General features: G+C 47.8%; 1 long non-coding RNA gene across 1 annotated transcript in view; it reads right to left on the bottom strand.

The window, feature by feature from the left end:
• Positions 1 to 6,195: 6,195 nt before the first annotated feature.
• LOC126509218 (uncharacterized) overlaps positions 6,196 to 8,406 on the bottom strand; it is a 12,448-nt gene continuing 10,237 nt past the window's right edge. The window contains exon 3 of the long non-coding RNA XR_007594115.1: positions 6,196 to 6,716. This is a non-coding gene — a long non-coding RNA (uncharacterized lncRNA). The remainder of the gene's footprint in view (positions 6,717 to 8,406) is intronic.

Below are 8,406 nucleotides of genomic sequence, written 5' to 3'. Positions count from 1 at the left end.
CCTATCTCCCAGCACTCAGGGGCGCAGAGACAGTTGATAAATTCAAGGTTATCCTTGACTATATTGAAAGTTCAGGACCAGTCTGAGCTATGTGAAATCCTGTCTCCATCATCATCATCCTCTCTGCTTTGCTGAGTGAGAATGAGGACCACAGAAGAGGGACAGTATTGATTCATAATAACCAGACTTTGACCAGGGGTGAATTGGTAATTGGTAAACTGCTTCAGGGAACAATTTTTTTTTTCAAGACAGGGTGCCTGCCCTGGAACTAGCTCTTGTAGACCATGCTGGCCTCGAACTCAGAGATCCACCTGCCTCTGCCTCCTGAGTGCTGGAATTAAAGGCGTGCACCACTACTGCCCAGCTTTTTTTTTTTAAGATCTATTTATTTAGAGCTGGATGGTGGCGCACACCTTTAATTCCACTTGGGAAACCAGGACTGTTGGGATGGCTCCACAACAGAAGAAACAGAAAACCTGCTTCCTACCCAGAAAGCTGGGCAAGGACCTGGTGACTTGTTTGTTTTGTTTTTCAAGTGGGGGGGGGGGGTTCTTTGCAGAACAGACCTGGCTGTCCTGAAACTCACTTCGTACACCGGGCTGGCCTAGAATTTTCAGAGATCCCTCTGCCTCTGCCTCCAGGGGACTGGGAGTAAAGGGGTGCACCACCACCTCCCAGAGACCTGGTGGCTTTCGCTACCCTGCCAGACCCAAATTTCCAGAAAGTTTGTCACAGTTTCTTCCGTCCTAAACCTTTATCTGTAGCTCTTAGTTACTGGAGCTATCCTTAGGGGAAATGTCCTGACCTCTATGCTATCTCAGGCCCTAGGCCTTTAAGCTAAAGAATTTACCTTCAAGGTCACACGTACTTTGTGTGAAGGAGTTTCAAGGTAGTCAAGCCTTAAGCTTTACTATGTGTGCACTTGGAATTGGAGTGATTGTTGCATGGAAACTTTTTTTCCAAATTGGGCTGAGTTTAAATATGTTTGCAATAAACTGCCTGGCATCAGACTCCTGAAGTTTGATTCAGAGTGACAAAGTCAGGCTGAACCGGGCTGGAGAGATGGCTCAGAGGTTAAGAGCATTGCCTGCTCTTCCAAAGGTCCTGAGTTCAATTCCCAGCAACCACATGGTGGCTCACAANTCGCTTTGTTTGGAAAGCCTTCACGCAACACTTGACCGGTGACATTACCGAGACTTCGTCACGCCTAATAATCGATTAAGAACCTCCTCCTTGGGCTGGAGAGATGGCTCAGTGGTTAAGAGCACTGCCTGCTCTTCCAAAGGTCCTGAGTTCAATTCCCAGCAACCACATGGTGGCTCACAACCATCTATAATGGAGTCTGGTGCCCTCTTCTGGCCTGCAGGCATACACGCAGACAGAATATTATATACATAATAAATAAATAAATATAAAAAAAAAAGTCAGGCTGAACCAAGTTTTATTCTCACCTCTTTGCGGTCCATTTCCCTGCCTGCCATGACACTTTCAGGAACCCCCTGCAGTCGAGTGGGGAAGAAGTCAGTGGGTGGATGGATGGATAGTGATAAACTGTTTGGAAGCAAGCATCCCAAGTGAACAGTTACAGAGCTGGGAGTCTAATTGTGGCAGTGCTGATATTAAAACCATCCCCTGCTACAGGACTGAAATTTTTAGGAAGCCAAATGTTGCCAAGTGAAGACTATTTCCTTAGGAACCATGGACCACTCAAACTCAGAGAGGAGATGCTTTGCCGGGGCTGAGGAGCAGCCCAGCAGTGGGAATGCTGAGCCCTGCAACAGGGGCAGAGGAACCTCTGGCCCTTTAACAGAGCCTAGAGCTTTGGGGCAGGGTAGATTCCGATGGATGGCAGTTGAAGAGGGAGGGTCTGGAAACCAAGGGACCCTAGGTCCCAGGGGTTCTAGGAGCTGCCCCCACCCCCAGATTCCCTAACTGGACAGCAGGCTCTACTCATTCCAGGAGGTACAGTCCTTGTCAGAAGAACCTGATGTCCAGGTAGGCAAAGAGTGGGTTGTTTTGATGTGTGAATTCTTTTCCCTGGCATCTGGCAGGTTTGGGGGACTTGTAATAACATCTTAGATACTTCTCCTGTCCTTAGCACCTCCCTCCCAAATGTCTTGCTGTTCCCCAAGTACTGTGTGCCCAAAGCCAGAAGTTCTGCCCTGCCTCAGGTTGGTTGACAGCTCGTGGTCCCCATAACAGCAACGACAGACAAAAGACGCAGCTCCGTGCTGTCACTTCCGGTTGCGTGAGGAGTTTCCCTTTGCTATGCCCAGATCATGGAGTCCCCCCAGAACCAACTAGAAGACTGAGTCCTGTATGTAAAAGCAAAGAGCCTTTATTCTTACACAAGTTTATGAACTCGGGCTTGCCATGTGTTTAATGTATTGGCGTGATTGGAGAGCCCCAAGCTTAGCTGGGGTTAGTTTTTATAATAGCAAAGGTTGTGGTCTCAACCTTTGATTTCTAAATCTTACTTCTAAGATTTAGAACACCTGATTGGCTGACATTTATCTAGGGGTGTCCCGGTGAAAAGCAATGGGTGTGTGCTGGCATATCCACAATGCTTGGAATGTTAGGAATTTCCTTTGCACGGTCTGCTCCTGAGTGGCCTCTGGGTGGTCTCAGTTTGTGGTCTCTCTTGGAACCAGGGTAAACTACTGAGACTGGGACCTCTATTGTCATGGCATGTCATGGCTGGGTACACCCTTAATCTTTTAGGGGATTCTAGTTAGGTAAAACTAGATCCTTGGCTTCAATGTGAAAAATAATTTTTGAATTAGTCAATATGAAGCAGAGTGAGGGTTTATTGAAGATACTTTAAAATATTTCAGCAGAAGGGTTAAGAGAAAGACAGGATCTCAGAAAGAACGACGACACCCAAGAGCCTGCATGGGCTTCCACTAAAGTCAGGTTTTATGGCAGGCGGTGGTGGCGCACACCTTTAATCCCAGCACTGGGGAGGCAGAGGCAGGTGGGTCTCTGTGAGTTCAAGGCCAGCCTGGTCTACAAGAGCTAGTTCCAAGACAGGCTCCGAAGCCACAGAGAAACCCTGTCTCAAAAAACAAACAAACAAACAAACAAACAAGAGCTACTTCCAGGACAATCTGAGAGTCGTACAGAGAAACCCTGTCTCGAAAAACAGAATTAAAAAAAAGTCTTTTTTTTTTTTTGCCTTTGCAATGCTTATATACAGGATTTTGGTGAGGGTCTAGTAGATTATTTTCCAAGAGTGGCTAAGAAAACTAAATGAAACTTTAGAGTGGTTCCTGGAGGGAACCTAACAGGATTACAGTTGATAAAGTTTAAAACAAACAAGCAAAAAGCTCCAGTTCAGGAGCCAAGAAATATCTTAGAGGTTAAGAGCAAACACCGCTTTTGCAGAGGACCCAAGGCCATCCATGTTAGTAGGCTCCTAACTGTATGTAACTCCAGCTTCAGGGGATCCAGTGCTTCTGGCCTCAGCCCTCGGCAGGCACCAGCACAGTTGCTTAGCACCCACTTGACTTCAGAGTCCTTATCCCAGGAAAACCCACACACACAGTTGGGTCACTTGGACTGGTCCTCCTCATGACATCACCATTCCTAAGGTATCTAAGGTCCATCTATCTGCTTGCCTGCCTACTGGCAGGGACACTTCACCCACCACCCAGGTACCTGCTCAAGAGTTCTCAGCAAACAACCATGGGAAATCGGCTTGCACTGCCTCCCAGGTTCAATCCCTTAGACTGGCATACAGAAGGCTGAAGTCCCTGGGATAGAGCCCTGCTCTGCCTCCAGGTGGTGCTGGGAGCTCAGCGACTGCACGGGACGGGTCTCAAGACAGTCTGGCCCCACCCCAGGCAGGGCTGGTCGTGGAGCAGGAATCCCAGGAATGTGGCCCTGCAACTAAAGTCAGGCGGCGCACAGCTACGGCTTGATAGCTCCTCCCACCTTGGTTCAGGTTAAACTCCCTAGACTAGAAAGGGCCTGACAAAGAAAGACTGTTGTGACCGGTCGTGACCTGGAGCTCAGAGCACTTTTCATCTGTCTGTCTGTCGGTCTGTGTATGTCTGTCTGTCTGTCTGTCTGTCTGTCTATCTATCTATCTATCTATCTATCTATCTATCTATCTTATCTATCTATCAATCATGTGTATGTGTGCCAGAGAATGTTTTCCTCTTTTGTTCTCCACATTATTATTATTTTTATTTTTGTTTGTTTGCTTATTTTTTTGAGACAGGGTTTCTCTGTGTAGCCCTTGCTGTCCTGGAACCCTCTCTGTAGACCAGGCTGGCCTCAAATTCAGAGATTCGCCTGCTGGGATTAAAGGTGTGTGCCAGCCACAACCACCTGGCTATTTTTACTGGTTTTTTTTTTTTTTAAGATTTATTTATTCTGTGTACAGTGTTCTGCCTGCGTGTGTTCCTACAGGCCAGAAGAGGACACCAGATCTCATTATAGACTGTTGTGAGCCACCATGTAGTTGCTGGGAATTGAACTCAGGACCACTGGAAGAGCAGCCGGTGCTCTTAACCTCTGAGCCATCTCTCCAGTCCTATTTTTACTATCAGTGTTATTATTTTTATTATTACTGGGTTTTGTTTTTGTTTGAGACAAGGTCTCACTATGTAACCCTGACTAGCCTAGGACTATATAGGCCAGGCTGGCCTCGAATTAACAGAAATCCTGGGATTAAAGGCCCGGAGCGCCACTCCTGCCTCCACCTTTTTCTTTGAGGCTGGATCTCTTGCTGATCCCCACACTCTCAGAATTGGTTAGGCTGGATAGCCAGCCACCTCCTGGAATATCCCTGTCTGCACCCATGCGCTGGGATCGCACATGCGTGTCAGAATGCCTGACCTTCATATGGGCACTGGGGATCCAAACCCATGCCATCACAGAAGGTACTTTACTCACGGAGCCACCTCCTCAGCATGCAGGGCCCTCTTTTGTGAAATATTAATTTGGCAGCCAGTGTTTTGCCTCTGCTCACCCATTCTGTCAATCATGTCAAGATTGACATGCCCATATGTCCACGGTGATCCTTTCTTAGCATCTGCTGTGTGCCTTTCACCCATAGGGGAACTCTAATAATCTCAGTCAGCCTTCTGATGCCTGCAGATAAGAATGGGGCTCAGCCAGAGCCCAATGACTTGCACATGGTCACGGCAAGGAATGACAGCCTGGGGCCTGACCCTGCTCTTCCTGCCTCCTTAGCCCTCCTATATCTTCTGGAAGCACACCAGCTCTGGTGGGGCAGGGGCAGATGTCATTCTTCTACTACTGTTCCCACAGCACTTTCGCAGGCTGCCCTTCACACAGGCATTTCCTCTCTGGCTTCACTTCCACCTCCTCCTGCTGCCTCTTGGAAACTCTTGGAAACTGCAGGATGCCATTCCTTCTGGGATTTCAGGATGATAGATTCTTGTCTAGAATAAAACCCAGGACTGACCTGCCAATCACGGGCATACTCTGAGAGGGGAGGGATGACCTGTTTAGGGCATGCAGGTGTGTGTTCCCCCACCCTCGTGCAGAAGAGGAAACTCCGAGGACAGAAGCAAGGAATTCAGACCAGGCTGTGAATATAGTGCTTGCCTTCCCGGGTTTCCCACAGGCTTGCTGAGGATCCCCAGGGAGAAGCAAGCAGCCTAAAATAGAAGCGCTGACACAGGAAACACACAGGGCCAGAGGCACAGGCTGTTGCTGGACTCTAGCACTGCGCGCTCTCTCTATATACCAGACTCCCAGCATGGCACTTTTGTGTGATGACCCTTCTTCCCACCCTCTGGGGTTCCCACACACGCAACAGCTCAGGCCGGAACATCTGTGTGTGGGAATGTGAGTAAGGAGAGTTTCCAAGGTTCAGTCTGAGTCTTATTGGTAGCTGAGGCCAGCTTGGCCTTGAGGGCGGCACCAGAAGTGGGGACCGCCACTCTACCACGCCCAGACCAGTGGTGACCAGAGCCTCACTGCCAGTGGAATACAGCTCCCTGCTGTAGGACAAGTGGGCTGGCCCAAAGTCTCAAAAAACCAAAAAAAAAAAAAAAGACTTTTTCTAGGGAGACACTACACAACTACACACATACACACACACACACACACACACACACACATACACTCACTCCAGACAGGGAACCCATGGCAGACCAAAGTATAGATACCATCAAAGTCTAACTAAATGAACCACTGAGTTTTATTGGTGGTGACCTGGGAGCTACTTACAGGACCAAAAATGACTCAAGGACAGCAGCATCACCAAAGTTCATTCCAGGGTGGGAGACAGCTCACAACATCTGGAAACCTGGAGCACACTGCACAGAGTGCAGGCAGCTCAACAAGTTGAAAAGTGCTTTTTTCTAAGTGACTTAACTGGTTTAAACCTCTTCTAGGCATCTGGTTTTCGTATCTTCCAGGAAACTGGTCTGATCTCAGGGTCTTCTTTGCAGTTTGGCCTGTCTGAAAGTTTGTTTATATTGCTTTCTCTGTAAGACAGAGGCCTAATAAATCTGGTCAGTTCCAGGGACTTCCTGAAGTAATTCTGAATTTACCTTCCCATTTAAGGGACTTCCTTGCAGGATGGCATGTTTCAATCTCCAAGGACACTGCTACATGGCACTGGGATCACTGACGTGGCTCAGTTGGCAGAGTGCTCCCCTAGCTTGCACCAAGTCCTGGGCTCCATCCCCAGCACCGTATAAACCAGGCTTGGTGATGCATGCTTGTAATCCCAGCACCTGAAATATAGAAGCAAGAGGTTCAGAAGTTCAAGATCCACTACTACTACAAAGGGAGTTCAAGGCCAGCCTGAGCCACCTGAGACCTCTGCCTTTAGCCTCAGCACTCAGAGGCAGACACAGTCTGATCTCCTAGCAAGCTCTAGGCCAGCCAAGGCTGCATAGTGAGACTTGATATTCCGTTAGGCACCTGAATTTCGTTATGTTGAGTGACACCAGGCAATGAACTTGGTAGTGTAGGTGTCTTTAACAAGCAGCTTTCATTTCCTTCCACCAGCAGCAGCAGTTTTTTTTTTTTTTTTAAGACAAGCACTCCTGCGGTCCAGCTAGTCTCGCACTCCTAGGAGGCTAAGGATGACCTTGAACACCACACCCAGCGCGTGAGGATGGAACCCAGGGCTCTGTGTAGGCCAGACAAACTCTTTACCAACTGAGCCACATCCCCAGCCTCCATTTTAGCCACCCCAAAGTATGTCCTTGGGTCAACCCAGACCACCTCCAGAATGTTTCCAAGCTGAAGGTTTGACCTACTAACCACGAGCTTCCTCTTCTCCTCTCCCTGCATCACACCCCTAGTGCAAACCTTCTATTTCTATGAATTGTCTCTGACTAGGCACTTCATATAAACGGTACACATAGGTTGAGTCCTTTTGTGTTTGGGTTATTTCACGTAGTTTAGTATGCATTCCGGGTTCATGCCACTGCCAGAATTGTAGTGCAATTCTGACCGTTTCCCTCCGCCCCCTTTTTTTAGGCTAATAGTACCATAAATAGAGGTTCTAATTCATTCATAGGTGCATGGCCAGCCCAGCTGTTGCTGCCCTTTGGCGAATCATGATGCCAACATAGGTTCCCAAGTATCTGCTTGAGCTGTAGTTTAGTTCTTTGGGGGGCATCTCACTGTGGTTTTAGCTGTGTTTCTCTTCTAGCTGATGGTCTGCTTATCGCTAGCTACAAATCTATTTTGCTTACGTTTTTAAAATATTAATGCAATTCTAACAAAACAAAGTGTTTAACTGTTCCGGGAATCACACCCAAGGTCTCACATGTGATGGACAAAGACTCTGAGGCTGAGATGTGTCACCAGCCCTTTGAGCTTTCCTTTTTTTTTTATTTGGTTGTTTGGTTCTCAGGAGTGGGTCTTGTTATATTGTCTTTCATCTCCTGGACAACTCCTGAGCTCAAATGATCCTGGTGTCTCAGTCTCACAAGTAATAAAAATGTAAAAATTAGTCCAGTGGTGATGGTGCACACCTTTAATCCCAGTACTCGGGAGACAGAGGCGCGAAGACCTCTGTGAGTTCAAGGCCAACCTGGTCTACAGAGCAGGTTCTAGGACAGGCTCCAAAGCTACAGAGAAACTCTGTCTCCAAAAACAAAAACAAACAGAAAAGTTGCTGAGCATGTGGGCCATGCTTCTACTCCTGGAACTTAGAATGCTGAAACTGGAAAACGGCCAAAAGTTCGAGACCAGCCTGGGCTACATGTCAAGACTTGTCTCAAAAAACAGAGGTGCTGGGCTGGAGAGATGGCTCAGAGGTTAAGAGCATTGCCTGCTCTTCCAAAGGTCCTGAGTTCAATTCCCAGCAACCACATGGTGGCTCACAACCATCTGTAATGGGGTCTGGTGCCCTCTTCTGGCCTTCAGGCATACACACAGACAGAATATTGTATACATAATAAATAAATA

Source organism: Alexandromys fortis, unplaced genomic scaffold (assembly GCF_014885135.2).
Source record: "Alexandromys fortis isolate MF-2015 unplaced genomic scaffold, M_Fortis_MF-2015_v1.1 scaffold_72, whole genome shotgun sequence".
Taxonomy (NCBI): domain Eukaryota; kingdom Metazoa; phylum Chordata; class Mammalia; order Rodentia; family Cricetidae; genus Alexandromys; species Alexandromys fortis.
This window is presented reverse-complemented; position numbering and strand designations above follow the sequence as displayed.